This window comes from Cervus canadensis, chromosome 10 (genome assembly GCF_019320065.1).
Source record: "Cervus canadensis isolate Bull #8, Minnesota chromosome 10, ASM1932006v1, whole genome shotgun sequence".
NCBI lineage: Eukaryota > Metazoa > Chordata > Mammalia > Artiodactyla > Cervidae > Cervus > Cervus canadensis.
The window spans coordinates 25491186-25507439 of NC_057395.1; the positions used below are offsets into that span (position 1 = coordinate 25491186).

At 38.7% G+C, this 16254-nt stretch overlaps 1 non-coding gene across 1 annotated transcript; it reads right to left on the reverse strand.

The window, feature by feature from the left end:
- Positions 1–11822: 11822 nt before the first annotated feature.
- On the reverse strand, positions 11823–11896 carry TRNAN-GUU. The gene has a single exon. It is a non-coding gene; the product is annotated as a tRNA-Asn (tRNA).
- Between the last annotated feature and the right edge of the window lie 4358 nt (positions 11897–16254).

The following is a 16254-nucleotide window of genomic DNA, read 5'->3' on the forward strand; positions in this document are numbered from 1 at the left end:
TCAGTCCCAATCTGAGTACAGCCCCATGAGACCTGACGTCAATCAAGGCATTGCTCAGCTAAGTCCCTGGAGTCAAGAGAGATAATAAAAGGGCTGTTATAAGCCACTGAGTTTTATAGTGGTTTATTACACAACAGATAACTAAAACAGGTCGGTACCTGAAAATGGTGTCTGCCTTGACAAAAATCTAAAACAGGTGGCATTAGAATTGGGACCAGGATGGAGCTCCTTCAACAGATCAAAGTGAAGACTTGAAAGACAGCAATGAAATTGCTCTTGGAGACCGAAGGAAAGGTGACCTGAGTATCATGATGTCACAACAGCATGTTGTGCAAACACACATATGACACACCCAGTGGTGAAACTCTCACCTGCACTTTGGGAAAGAGAAAAGGTAGCTAAGGAACACATGAGTCTGGCTGAGGATATTTACAGGCAGACTGTTGAAAGACTGTTTTTGCTTTATTTTGTTTTTGCTATTAGCTGCCTATGAAAAGTAATTAGAAGTAAAAAAAAAAAAAGTACACCCATGGCGAATTCATGTCAAAGTATGGCAAAACCAATACAATATTGTAAAGTAAAAATAAATAAATAAAACTGAAAAACATAAAAAAGAAGTAAAAAAAAATTTTTTTAAGGAAATATACAGTTTTTCAGCAGACTTAAAGAAATATAAAGCAACCAAGATGTACTGAATTTGAAAACAATTCACAAGGTAAGAAATGGACTCAGAAGAAAAGGGGGAAAAAAAATCCAGGACACACAAAGTAAAACATACCTCAGTGTCAAGTTCAGATTAAGGGTGGGACCGTGAGACACTTTGTTGAAACCTCAGGAAGATTTTAGGTGATGTGTCATAAAGTCCTTTCAGCTGAACAAAGAGCCTTCTAAGAATCCTCTGGGTGTGCCTCATATGGCCTCTCTCCCAGACAACAGGGCTTCTAAGAATCCCAAGGACGTAGTCCCAGAGGAACTTCACAGGCCCATTTCAGAAAAATACGTAGCTGTGGCTTTCACCCAGCAGAGTTGGCTGAGATCTGATACAAACAAAATGCATGATGTTTTAAATGAACTGTATCCATTTGGACTGAAAAGAACAGTCATTTCATGATGAAAAGAGGTCTCAAGACCCTCAAACTTCTGCAGGCAGTAAGCAGGCTGACAGCTGCTTACCTTCAGAGAGGGGCTATTTATTATGGAAAAGGAAGGATGACTCAGGGCAGAGCCAAGAGGCTTGGGAACTAATCCTAGAGATCGGGACTGGCCTACAGTGAAGGACCAGGAATGTGTGCCCTGCTTGATTTCAGAAGTGCATAAATCATGACTGCAGTGTGCCCACTGTTTCCCCACCCCACCCCCGTGGCTATACCAGCTTTCCTATTCTTGTCATCATCACTGAGCAAGTAACTTCTCTAATTTATAGTTCTTTACAGCAAGAAGAACCATACTAAGGAGCCACATCCAAAGAAACACAACTGAGAAGATCCATCAATGTCCATGCCCGATTTAGATGATAAAATCCTGGATTCAAGTTGATGCCATTATGGGATGAGACTGGTGGTCCTGGGAAAAGGGACGAGCTGTGTTTTGTGTAAGGGAGGAATGTGAATTATGGGCGGAGGGTAGACTGTGGCAGCTATACTCCAGGGACAACTCTGAATAATTCTGCCCCTGCCTGCATGCACCTACTGCTACTCCCACCTGAGACAAAACTTATGTCCCATCGATCTAGGCTGGAGCCCATGACTGCATTGATTAACAGCATGCAAGGAGGCGATATTCTGGGACTTTGGAAGGCACACACCAAGAAGGTCAAGCAGCTTCCAGTTCTTTGCAATTTGACACTGAAGACAACCTGTAAGAAGTTCTGGCTATTTTGCTGAATGGCGTGGCCACCTGGAGGAGCAATGCGGCACCTGGACATTCCAGCCCAGCCTCATCTGACTGCAACTGAGTGAAAAATCCCACACAGCACAAGGAGACCCCCCCAGATGAGCCCAGCCAAACCACAAGGTCGTGAGCTAATTAAATTGTAATAACTAAGTTTAGGGGTAGTTTGTTATGCAGCAACAGATAACAAAACAATTAGGGTAAGGAGGCCTGGGGAACGGGCTTCCCTGGTGGTCCAGTGGTTAAGAATCCAGCTTGCATTGTAGGGGACACCAATGTGATCCCTGGTCTGGGACGATCCCACAACTAAGCCCATGTGCCACAACTACTGAGGCCTGCGCACCCAATAGCCCGTGCTATACAACAAGAGAAGTCAGAGCAATGAGAAGCATGCACGCCGAAACTAAAGAGGCCCCTACTCTCCGCAACTAGAGAAGCCTATTAAAAAATAAAGCCGTGTCACTGGGAATACAAATAGAAAATACAGTGTATTAGAAGGATTTTTTTTTTTTAAAAGGAGGCCTGAGGAAGAGGGATGTGGATGAGCCAATGGTATTGGACATGAAATGTGAAGTTCTTTGTATTAATTCCCACAAGGAAGCCAGTTCCCATCAGCCAGCATCTGTGATCCACCGCCCCACAGTAAGTCGGCGAGCTCATGAATGGAACAGCCATGGTGCCAGGGATGAGCCCAACAGCATGGACTGCCATTCACCAAGGCTGAGCCAGTTGCTGCCACTGCTGAAAAGTTCATTCTGCCAATATCAGAGACTAACACCAAGCAGTCCTCAACATGGTAACCAGTTAAGGACACCAACTACTCATGTGATGGCAAATAGATTACACTGGACCCCTTCCATCCTGACAGGGGCAGTGACTCCTGACTCTGATACATGATACAGGTACAGGCAGTTCTCTTTGACACCCACACAACCGAAGCTACACCACTATCTAAGAGGTGGTACTCGATCAGTGACTGGGGCCCCACACTGTATCACATCAAGCCACATTTCTTCAGAGAAGGTGCAGCAATGGGCATATGACCATGAGATCAACTTTCCTTTACTTACATTATTCAGAAGCTGCTGGGCAGAGGGAGCAGTGGGATGGCCACTTGAAGACAACTGAACCAAAGCCAAAGCTGGCTTAGAGGTGATACCCTGGATAGCTGCTCCTTGGGACATGGTATACACCTGAAGTCAATGACCATTACATGATATTGTGTCATGTAATAAAATAAAATATGGGAAAATAAAATATATGGGAACCAAGGTTTGGATGTAGGAGTAGAACATGTTATCATCACTTCCAATAACCTACTTAAGAAATTTGTGTTTCCTGTATCCACAATTCTTGCTTCCACCAAGAGACACAGCAAGACTGTTCATAAACTTAAAGCATGGCTGCTTCCAAGTCACTTCAAGCTCTTTTTGCTGAGAGACCAGCAGGCAAGTAAAGTAATTACCATTCTGTAAAGAGTTCCTGACGAAGAAGGCACGGCAACCCACTCCAGTATTCTTGCCTGGAGAACCCCATGGACAGAGGAGCCTGGTGAGTTTTAGTCCATAGGGTTGCACGGAATTGGACATGACTGAAATGACTGAGCACACAGGGTACCTGACAGTGATCACTGGGGGAGAAAAAGGACTGCTCCTTCCCTGCGAGGAGTGAGAAGAAGACAGTGACAGCCCAGTGGCTCAGGGTGGCATCTCTTGGGATGCCTTTCTCCAATTCTGATGATAGTGTTGGCTGTTGACAACTCAGCTTCGTCACTCTTTAGGAATTGCCCTTGGCCAAAGAAAGATGCTTTGCCCAAGGCTCCGACCCCTCCCCATGATTTGTATATATCTAATGACATGATTTGTATATATCTAAGACTTTCCTGTTGGTTTAGAGGGTAAAGTGCCTGCCCGCAATGCGGAAAACCCAGGTTCATTTCCTGGGTCGGGAAGATCCCCTGGAAAAGGAAATGGCAACCCACTCCAGTACCCTTGCCTGGAAAATCCCATGAACGGAGGAGCCTGGTAGGCTACAGTCCATGGGGTCGCAAAGAGTCGGACACGACTAAGCGACTTCACTTAATGACTGTAAAGCATCTGACTACAATGCAGGAGACCCAGGTTCAATCCCTGGATTGGGAAGATACCCTGGAGAAGGAAATGGCAACCCTCTCCAGTATTCTTGCCTGGAAAATCCCATGGACAGAGGAGCCTGGTGCTATAGTCCATGGGGTCACAAAGAGTCGGACACAACTGAGCACTTTAACTTACCTAATGACTGTTTAGTATGGAGGTTCAGAGGCTTAGCACCTTTGTCTTGATTTGGAATATTTTTGAAAGGTCTTCTCAGCTTCAAAGTTTCCCATGGGTGCCTGTTGTAGCTCCACCCCATTTCAACTCCTTCCTCTGTCCAATCTCATTTTCCCTTAGACTACTTCACCTCTTGTACCCAAATCCCAGCATCTTAGTATCTGTTTCCCTGGGAACCTGATCTGTGAACCAACTGTCTCAATACCATATATTGAAAATGCATTCCTCTCCCCACTGTTCTGGAGGACTACCTTATTTTTTTTTTTTTAACAGGCTTTATTTTTTAGAACAGCTTTGCATTTGTTAAAAAAAAATTAAGATAATGCAGAGTACTCACATACCCCACACTCAGTTTCCTCTGTTATTAATCTTACATTGATATAGTACATTTGTTACAATTCTTAAATCTACACTGGCACATTATTATTACTAAAGTCCACAGGTTCTTCTGATTTCCTTAGTTTTTGCCTAAAGTCTTTATTCCATCCAGGACACCACATCACATTCATTTGTCTCCTTAGACTCCTCTTGGCTGTGACAATTTCTCAGACTTCTCTTGCTTTTGATGACCTTGATAGATGCAAGGAGTACTGGTCAAACATTCTGTAGGATGACCTTGCACTGACAATGACCTGATCTTTTTATCAGACTAGAGGTTTTCATCAGAACAGACTGGATTATGAGTTTGGGAGAGGAAGACCACAGACATGAAATGTCATCACCAAGGGTACAAACTATCAACATGACTTATCACCCTTGAGGTCCTGACCCCCTGCTGCAGGCAGTGTTTGTCAGATTTCTCCACTGGAACACTACTCTTTCTTCACACCCAACCTCCGGCCACTTTCCCTACTGTACTCTTCGGAAGAAAATCACTGCACAACACATACTTAAGGAATGGGGAGTTCTGCTCCCCTCCCCCACCTCTCCTTGAGAGCTTACCTTCTTAAAAAAATTAAATGTCCTTAAGGATGGTTCTTAAATAAGTAGACCACAGGAAACAACTTCATCAATAACCTATTTTCTTACATGCTTTATAGTAGGTCTTATATAACAAGGGGAAACAAATCCCCTAAATATCATTTCTAAAACTGTGGCAAAAATATACATTAATTTTACCCTCTTAATCCTTTTAAGTGCACAGTTCATAGTATAGGTACATTTAGAATGCTGTACAACCAATCTCCCTCTTTTCATCTTACAAAATTGAAACTCTATACCCATTAAACCACAGTTCTACACTCCCCTGCTTCCCCAAGCCTCTGGCAGCCACCATCCATCTTAAATACTTTATTTCTGAATTTGACTACTCTAGGTATCTCCTCGGAGAAGGCAATGGCACCCCAATCCAGTACTCTTGCCTGGAAAATGCCATGGACGGAGGAGCCTGGTAGGCTGCAGTCCGTGGGGTCCCTGAGTCGGACACGACTGAGCGACTTCATTTTCACTTCTCACTTTCATGCATTGGAGAAGGAAAATGGCAACCCACTCCAGTGTTCTTGCCTGGAGAATCCCAGGGACAGAGGAGCCTGGTGGGCTGTCATCTATGGGGTTGCACAGAGTCGGACACGACTGAAGCGACTTAGCAGCAGCAGCAGGTATCCCCTATCAGTGGCATCATACAGTATTTGTATTTTTGTGACACGCTTGTTTCACATAGTATAATGTCCTTGAGCTTCATCCATGTTGTAGTGTGTGTCAGAATGGTTTTCCTTTTCAAGGTAAAATAATATTCTACTGTATGTATGTATCACATTTTGCTTATCCATTGATCTGTTGACAATTTGGGCTGCTTCCATATTTTAGCTATTGTCAAATAACTCCACTATGAACATGGGTATACAAATATCTCTGGCATCCTACTTTCAATCCTTTTGGGTATGTATTCACAAGTAGAATTGCTGGATTTTATAGTAATTCTATTTTTGATTTTTTGAAAAACTGACATACTATTTTCCATAGTGACTGCACCATCTTATGTTCCCACCAGCAAAGCACAAGACTTCCTATTTCTCCACATCCTCACCAACACTTGTTATTTTCCACTTGTTGTTGTTTTTGTCTTTCAGGATAGCCATCCTAATGCATACAAGGTAGTATCTATTGTGGTTTTGATTTGCATTTCCCTAACGGTTAGTGATGTTAAGCTTCTTTGCACATACTTAATGGCTATTTGCACACTTTCTTTAGAGAAATTTCTACTCAAATACTTGTGTGACTTAAATTGTATTTTTTCCCCATTGTTAAGTATAGGAGTTCTGTATATATTATGGATGTTAAATCTTTAACAGATACATCATCTGCAAATATTTTGTCCCATTCTATGGGATGTCTTTTCACTCTACTGATAGTGTCCTTTGCTTGTAAAGACAGTTTTAATTCCCAATATAGTTTATCAGTTTATCTATTTTTGTTCTTGTTGTCTGTGCTTTTGGTGTCACATCCAATAAACAGAACCAAATCCAATGTCATAAAGCATTCCCCCTATGTTTCCTTCTAGGAGTTGTATAATTTTAGATCTTGCAGTTAGGTATTCGATCCATTTCAGGTTGATTTTTGTGCAGGGTGTAAAGTAAGGGCCGAACTTCATTCTTCTGCATGTGGATATTCAGGTTTCCTCACACTATTTGTTGAAAAGATTGTCTTTTCACATTAAGTGGTCTGGCTGGACACTCTTGTTGAAAATTATTGATCATACATGCAAAGGTTTACTTCTGAGCTCCTTATTCTCCCTCAATGTTAATTTTAAGAGAGAAAAAACAGAATTCAAAACTTTATATACAGTATGAGTTCAGGCATTATTTTTAAGTTATAAAGATGTCAGTTAACAAAAATAATACAGGTTCATTGTAGATAACAAACTTACTTTTGGAAAGTAAAGTATAAAAAAGAAAAAAAAATCAGTGATAATCTTGTTTTGGTGTATTCTTACTTTTGTGTAATCTTATTTTGGTATAAATCTATGCCAAAATACTGATGGTATTATATCATTAGAGAAAATAGATCAATTCAGTCTCATTACAAAAATGGGACCATGCTCTTTGGATAGTTTTGAATCTAGCTTTGTATATCTAATGAAATATTTTAACATTGTCCAAAGGCATTTTTCCTGAAACATTTTGTAAATGGTTATATAGTAATCCAATGTTTAATATACCATAATTTATTTCTCTATTTCCATTAGTGTTGCATATTTCACCTTGCTTGTAATTTCTCACCATTATAAATAATGTTGCAGTAAACATCACTGTACTTAAATTTGTATATATATATTTATTATTACAACCTTAGGTATACACTACAACAATAAAGAATTTTGCTAGAAGAAAGTAAAACTTTTCTGTGGATTCTTACATGCTCTTTCTAGAATGGTTTTCCTCAGTCATATTAGAAACTAAACTTTCCACAAATTTAAGCATAGTTTTTGTACTACACAGATCAGATTTTCCTTTATAATTACATATAGTTTCAAAATAACGGGACCACTAATTGTGTTCCTCCAACAAAGGACTCAAGATCAAAATTCTTTTTTTTTTTTTAAGATCAAAATTCTTAAGATTTTAGAATATATTATTTGGGAGACCAAGAGTCATCATCTCTTATTGCAACTTTTAATCTTAAATCTCATCTTGGTTTTAAAGTTTAAAATGTATTTTCAAAAAAAAAATTAATTGAAATGCCCTAATGTCTAGAAGGTTGTTTTTGTTTCTTTTTTTTTTTTTAATGGGTGGGAGTAATAGAAGAGCACTTTATTTGCTTATAGACAAAATTCAACAGTTCAAATAAATAGTAAATTTGTCATACTTTCTAGCTTAACAACACAAATTTATTCTTAGCAAGTTTGTCATAGATGACTAAGTCAAAAGTGAATAAGCATGGAAAACAGATTTCTAATTCCTATTATTTTTCCTAACCTTTATGTGTAAATACTTATCTGATAGGGTTTGGTAGTAAATTTATTTTTGAGTCTGATTTATGACAATTTAAAATTCACACTTCAAATTCACACTTCAACTTAATAATCCATATATTTGCAGTTTAAAAATTACATTTTGGCATCACCGACTCAATGGACATGAGTTAGAGTAAACTCCAGGAGTTGGTGATGGACAGAGAAGCCTGGCGTGCTGTAGTCCATGGGGTCGCAAAGAATCAGACACCACTGAACGACTGAACTGAACTGAACTTTGGTGGCAGAAAGAGGAGGTTTATGGGATATTAACATTGTTTCACATATTGACCAAGATGATGACAAAAGTGTGTTTATTTTGTAAAAATTTCTTCAGTTGTACTCCTAAAGATTTGTGCACATTTCTTTATGTATTTAAGCTTAATAGAGTTCCTTTTAAAATTATATTTTAAGAGATTGCTTAAAGATACGAATCTCTACATTTTGTAATTTAAATACTGAACAATTAAAATTTGAATGGCTTTTCTTAAAAATTTAAGCTATGAAAACAATTTAAAACTGAGGTACGTAGTACAATTTTACAGATACCCTTTATTCTCACATCTTGTAAGTTCAACAGATGCTTCTGAAAGAGTGGATGGATGATTCACTTTGCTGTTCAGCAGAAACATTGCATTGTAAATCAACCATGCTCCAATAAAAATTTTAAAAAACCAAATACATGTAAAACAACACACACACAATTGTTCTCAATATGCAAAAACACAAACCACGTGGACACCACCAAAGAGGCTCAACATGAAGCACCTTAAATGAAATGCTGCAGCCGATAAAATTAACATTCTTAATTATCGGAAAGGTTTCAACTTCTTAAACTATTTTCTAGTTAAATGCATTATGGCTTCTTCTACCACCAATGTATCTCTGCTCTTCCTAGTTGTAACAATCAGTTGAACATTTCAGGCAACACAGCCCACCAAACTTCAGAGAAATGAAGTTAAAATTCACGTGGGCACTACTCATTAGGATGTACTATGAATGCAGAAACAAGGCAGTTGTGTTTCTTTGGCAGCTTAATGTTTTTTGCCCCCCACCCCAAACCTTGTTTCATATGGTATCAAATACAGGTGTTACAAATGAAGACAGAAGCATATTAGCCATGTGGGACACGCCCAACTTCCATTATGTAAAGAAATGCTACAATACAAAAAAACCTCTTTAAATTGTTAATTATTTTAAATCACACAACTATGACTTTCTCTAATTAGTGTGTATAAACCATAGTACCTGATTAACCTTTTATTGTATTTCGTCAATGAGTTTCCCTCTGATTTGACATTCTAAGTTTAAGTATACCACTGTTCATCAGGAACATACTTACATGCTTAGATGCTCAACAAAACCTTTTAAATGCGTTTCAAACTTTAACTAATGCTCTAAATGATCTCGGCATAGCCTGGGCTTTGTTGATATCACAGACCCATGAAACTAGGAATAAAATAACACTCCCCAGAAACAGCATTTATCACATCTATACCCAATACACACTGTACAAAGCCAACACATTCATAAATATTTAAGCAAGTTTTCTAAAATGTTTCTCGTCTATTCTATCTGTATGCAACAGCCCAGCACAAAGAAAATCACTTAGCACTTTCACACATAATAAAATCAACTACTTACATTAGAGAGCAGTTTTGCACTCCTCACCCCACCTCCCTTCTCATGTAATCCTCTCTCTTTATTTTCTGGCCTCTAAATCCCATTAGCTGCCTGAATAGGATGAAGTAGAATATACTTAGAAATTTAGGATCAAGTTTAAAACTGCCACCTAGGCCCTGTCAAGTGCAAATCCTGGTAACTCTTTCACACAGGTGTCCTGAAATAGGGTCTGACTGGGCACCCCAACAGCCAAACACCAGTCAGGGGTCTGGGAATTTCTAGACACCAGGTTAACCCTCTAGGCTTGGCTTGAACCTGTTCTTCTTTTTCTTCTTCCATATTTTCTCTGGGCTATTCCAACCTACCTCTATTTCTAACCTTGTCTTCTGGACACAAATGCTATCAACTTGTTTTCCAAAGACACATTTCACAGGAAGATTTCATTCCACATAGTTTTCATTTCAAGACAATGAAGCAGCACAATGAATACATGATTTAACAATGCCCTTTAGCATTTCATGAATGTTCAGTGGGTTTTTTTTTTTCTTTCCTTTGTGAAATTTGGAACACAATATTAATGAAACTTCAGAAAAACCAATTAAAGTATTACCTTTGGTTTTAAATTAACTAATCAATCAAGTAGCTCTATTTTAGAGGAGAGAACTTCTGAGTAGGAATTACAGGATTGAGGAGTGTGGGCTCTGAAGCCTGACAACTGGGGTTTTGAACTTCACTGTGCTAGGAACCAAATGTGACTTCAGGCAAATCACTCAGCACCACATGGAGACTCAGTTGGCTCATCTGTACAACAGGAACCATGGGACATACCTGGGAGGGTTGTCATGCAACATACCTTGTTGCACAGGTCTCACACTTTCATCCAGGAAAGCACTTGGATCAGTGCCTGGCGAGTAGTAAGCACGCAAAAAACATTAGCCTTTATTAATATGTTAACCTGGAGGAAATATGAAGAAGAGCATAACTGTATATTCTCAGGGATAAGACATACCACTTTTCTCCAGAATCATCTTTCAAATTAATCTATACCCAAGACAATAATTATCATGATGAACCTGTGATTAAGTCTCAAGGCAGCATATATTTAGAGAACAAAGTACAAGGTAACTATTTTGCAAGAGTTTTGTGAAACGGTAACATGCATATAGAATGTCGAAGCAAAATATATTAGCAGTTTCACTTTTAATCTTTTTTTTTTTAATGTGTAACAACAACACAGTAGTAAAATAAAACTTTCTCCCCTTCCGAATATATGGGACATATTGCAGGTATTATTCTATTCTCTATTAAATTCTAAAACTTAAGTAGAAAAAGTAAAATGTACACATACTCTTACAATAGTGTCACACAAAGACTTTATTTATGACACATTTCTGAGTTTACCAACGCCAGGGTTAGTCAGGCTAAGTGAAATTCTAGGATTATTTGTTGACAGGGAGCAGACAAGATGCTGCACAATTCAACATTGCGGGGCGGTTGGTGAACAAACACCTGAGCGTCTTCAGTCAATGTACAGCTTGAGCTTGACACTAAATACGTACATTCAGACAACCTCAGACACGGTAAGGGTCCTGAAGCGGGACGCCGGCCCCTCAGGCGGCGCGGGAGCCGGGGCGGCGGGTTCGAGGCCGGGACGCGGCGGCCGCCCCGCCTCAGCGCGCGCTCTCGGCGCCGGAGCCCGGCGGGCGGGGCACCAGCCGAGCGGCCCGGGCGCCCGGGCGCGGGCGGGCGTCTAGGAACTAAGGGCGTGTAAGCGAAAGCACGCGGGGGCTGGAAGGCGCGGGACGCACACGCCCGGCCGGGGCTGGCAGGAAGCGCCCACCTGGCCGCACGGGGAGCCAGGGGGCTGGAGGAGGGGCCCCTGAGCGCCCGGAAGCTGAAGAATTCCGCCCCCTCCGCCTGCCCGCGGATCGCGCAGTGAGACTCGCGGTGCTTCTTCACCGGCTCTGAAAATCCAGCTCAGCGTAGCCCAGAAGCCTCAACCCCATGATTTGTGCAAAAACTGCCGGCGACAATCTTGTAAAATAGAAGGGCGTCCCTGGGTGGGCTCGAACCACCAACCTTTCGGTTAACAGCCGAACGCGCTAACCGATTGCGCCACAGAGACTCCGATGCGGTTACCACCTCCAGCCATAACCTTTATGAAGAATAATAAAGGCAGCGCATGAATGTTTCTTTCTTTTCCGCTTGCTGATTCCTCTCATTAAAATCCGACTTTTCCAGTTGGCATTTCTAATCCTTTAATTCTATTTTCCACCTTTAAGCATACTGTAAAATTATTAAATACGCCAAGATCGAACAGAATTTCATATTGCAAGAGTGTTAAAATATTGCTGTTACTCCCCACCCCCCTCCCGTTTGGAACGTTTTGTTTCAGGGAGTTAACTATTTATTATGCTTGTTTTATAGGGAAATAAAAATTTTAATCTTATGAGTTGAGAAACTTTCCTTTTGTTTCAAACTCTATCCCGCACTTTGCTCACTAATCTTCATAATTTTCTTGTGTAGCATTCCCAAGGTCATCTGAATTTTATCTGCCTTCTTCATTTTTATATTCAGGTATTATTAAATCCATATATGCAATTCCCATTTGTTGTGTACTAATCTCTAGTGCAATTACTCCTCACTTACATTTTGTTACTGGAAAAAGACATTGGGAAAAAGCTACAGTAACATTCTTTAATCTCTGTACACTGTAGTTAATCGCTCAATTCACTCCTGAGTCTCCCTGAAATTAGCCTGTACACCTACATTTGAACTATGCCACTGAAAACATACATTTCACAGGATATTTACAACCCAATTTGAGGAAAGAGAAGTTAAAGAAGAAAAAAAAGTATGATTTATGACTAACACCTGAAAATCCCTAACACAGAAACAACCTGTGGCAAACATTACACCCCTGTAAATACACTATATGAAAATCTTACCCTTTGTGTGACTATGTCCTGACGCCTTTTGAGATAATCTTCAAAACCCTAGACACTTTCCCCTCCCTTCCCGCCTCAGAGAATTGCTACTATTCACTTGACAGATCTATATTTAAATTTTTAACAGTCACTAAATTGCTGTCTAGAATCCCTTGAGGAAGAATTCATATCTTGATTTATAGAAGTTGTATGTGATGTGCCTTACTCCAATCAACATTTTGAGTTCCTGTGGCTTGATAAGACAACTTAAATTGTCTTTGGAACCTATTAGTGAAGTTCCTTGAAAGCACTGAGATATCAAACAGCTGTGAATTCATACCAAGCTGTACCACTCTGCCCTCAAAGAAAAAAAAAAAACTTTTAGAAATGCATTTGAAAATTTTGAATTAAAAAAAAATCCAGGAAGTACTTATAAAGAACATATGAGTCTGCTTTCATTATATGATGCTACCTCCATACTTAAGTCTTATGTACCTGTTAATGTGAGCAAAAACTATGAGACACTGGTTTTTCTTCTCTGAATACCAAAATGAGTATTCTCTCCTTTGCGATTGTGCTTGTTCAGTTAGAAGAGACTGCAACTAGTACCTCACCACCCTTTCATTCAATATTTACTCTGCCGCTTGAAATATTAGGAACAGTTCTATTCATGAGATTATCTAAAGCTCCAATCTTCTTTTCCTCACTTCAGTCAACATCCTAACATTTTAACTTCTAAAAAGAGAGATGCTGAAAAACAGTTGATGAGAAAAAATAAATAATTGGCTCATCATACACTAATTATTTAATTAGCTCATTGTATGCTAAAAATTTTTTCTACGTGAGGATAGTTGTTTAAAATTTAGCCTTCAAGCCTAGTTCTGTGGTTGTTAATATTTTTAAGAAAATAAATTGCTATATCCACAGTTCATTAGCTTTGCCATTTTGTCTATTTGTAAATTCTTCAAAAGAACATATATTAAATGGAATATGAAAAAAAAAATAAATGGAATATGAACATTTCACTCCCATGATGCATATCAAATGTAACTTTTATGCAAAATGCCCATTTACAAAAATAAGTGCATGTGTTGTCATCTAAATCTTTGTGATTATCTCATTTTAGACCTTAATATCTATGCCCAGTTTTTAAAGCCAAATTAAGTCCACTGGATTAACTTCAGAAACACACATCATTTTTCCTTAAATTTCAGGATAACCCACAACAAATGATTCTTACAGCTTCATTAATACTTAGGTCTTCATAATTGCTAAAAGTACAAAGGACTGGGCATTTTGCCCCATTTTTGTATATCATATACAATGAACTGCAACTTTAACTCTTCCAAGAATGTGCCCTATCAAAGAAGCTGACCTCTGTAGATTAATGGGCCTCTATATTTTATTTCCGTCTCAGAGAGGAAAAAAGGGAGAAAAAGAACATCTTGCAAATGGGATCCACCTGTCTTGACATACAAGGCAAGATGGCCCACACTGATTTATAGACCTTCCTGGTATCATGATTCCAGTGCTCTCAGAAGCCATGCCTCCAGTTTCAAACCCACAGGATTTTCATGAACACAACTGTGCATGACCTTTATTCTTTTCAATTCCTGTATTTCAAAAGGACAGTGACTGAGTTGTTAAAAATGAAAAATCTATGGCAAAAACCACTACAATATTGTAATCAGCCTCCAATTAAAATAAATAAATTTTAAAAAAGAAAAATCCAGGTAGTTAAAATTTAAAAAGAAATCGAGGGAGTTAGAGAAATCACCTCAACAGGGAGAGGATTGGGACACAAGGAAATCAGTTAAAAGAGAATGCTGAACCAGGAGTCTCTAAAAGCAAGTAAAAAACTACGAGACCCACTTTCAAAACTAAGTGAAGTCACATTTTAAAACTGCAATGTAGTAAAAGAGAGTCAGACCAAAGCCCTGGGAATAGCTTCCTCCTTGTGGCTACTATCCTGTAAATGGATTTTGACACCTTGAATTAAAGTCAACTGAATCACTGAGAAGACTGTACCTGGTAAAGAGCTGGTATGTAATGAACTGTTCACTCAATGAAACATTGACCATAACATCATTAGAGTTTCCAAAGGCGTATAAACATTATCACAGGTCATTTTTTAATTAAAAAAAAAAGCACAAGCAAGCACAAATAAATCCATATTTGAAAGATTTGACAATATTTACAAAATGATTCATCCTAGAATACTGTAAATAACAAGTGCTCTTGTATATTTAAAGTATGATCCCACCAAAAGGATGTTTTTCAAATATGAGATATCACAAATTAAGCGCAAGCTCAGTGTTTATGAGATATGGTAAAAGATAATTTTTTCCCCCTGTGGCCCTTAAAGGACACTACCACTCTTCTAGAAGCTCAGTTGAAATCCTAGTATCATCCAAGTTCCTTATCTTTTATTTTTTACCTCAGATCATTCAGAAAGTCATAGATTCTACCTTTGCAACATCTCTAAACTTTGACTTTGTCTCCACTTTTCCACCCCCATTTTCACTGCTTAATATTAACATGGTATATTCCATGTTCCTATTTCCCTACATAGAACTTAAGCTCCAATAAACGGATACTACTGTTATACCCATTTTATGGATGAAGAAACTAAGGCTTATAATGATTTTACATTTAAGTCCTAAATCTATTTAAACTTTAAATAATTTGCCCAAGGTACCACCTGTTGTTTCCTTGTTATTGTATCTTTTTTTTTTTTTTTTCTGTTCATGCCTGTTCTTAGAATACCCCTCCTTTGTCATCTTGCCTTTTAAAGCCTACTTCTCCTTCAAACTCATACAGTGGTCTCATCCTATGAAACCTTTCTTGACCCCTCCAACTAGATATAATCTTTCCTTCTTGTAACTATCTAGCACTTTTTCCTTGGCCAAACCTCATATTGTATTGGCAGCCATCTCTGTACCTATTTAAACCACTTCTAACTTGTGTACATGCCTAGAGCTCAGAAATGTTATGTCTTTATACCTCCTATAGGACTTGACTTAGTTATGCTAAATGTATTGAACAACTGAAAGTGAAAATGAAAGTTATATTCAATACTGTTGTAAAATATTAGTAGAGTTCACAGATTCCTACTATGAAGCTGACTAAAAAATTTAGTACCAGAGATTATCAAGGGAAACAACAGTAATCCCAAATTGATCAAAGATGAGACTAGTAAAAGTTCAAATCGACTGTTTCTAAAAAACTTTAAAATTTTTTAAAAGTTTAAAATACTGCTATTCCTAAAGGTGATTTTGGTACTGCTAAGGCTGAAGTGCTTTTCTAGATTTATTCATTTAACAAATACACATATAAGACTTTGTTTCAGGCACTGTTCCAAGTCCTTTACAAATGTTTCCCTGTTTAAATTTTACAGTGACCTAGTTAAGTAACTTCCATTATTATCATCCCTGTTTTACAGGTAGAGAAACTTAAGGGTTAAGTAACTAACTCAAAATCACACAGTGACAGAGCCAGGGTTCAAATCCAGGCATGTTACTCCAGACACTTAAAAAAAAAATTATGCTTATTTATT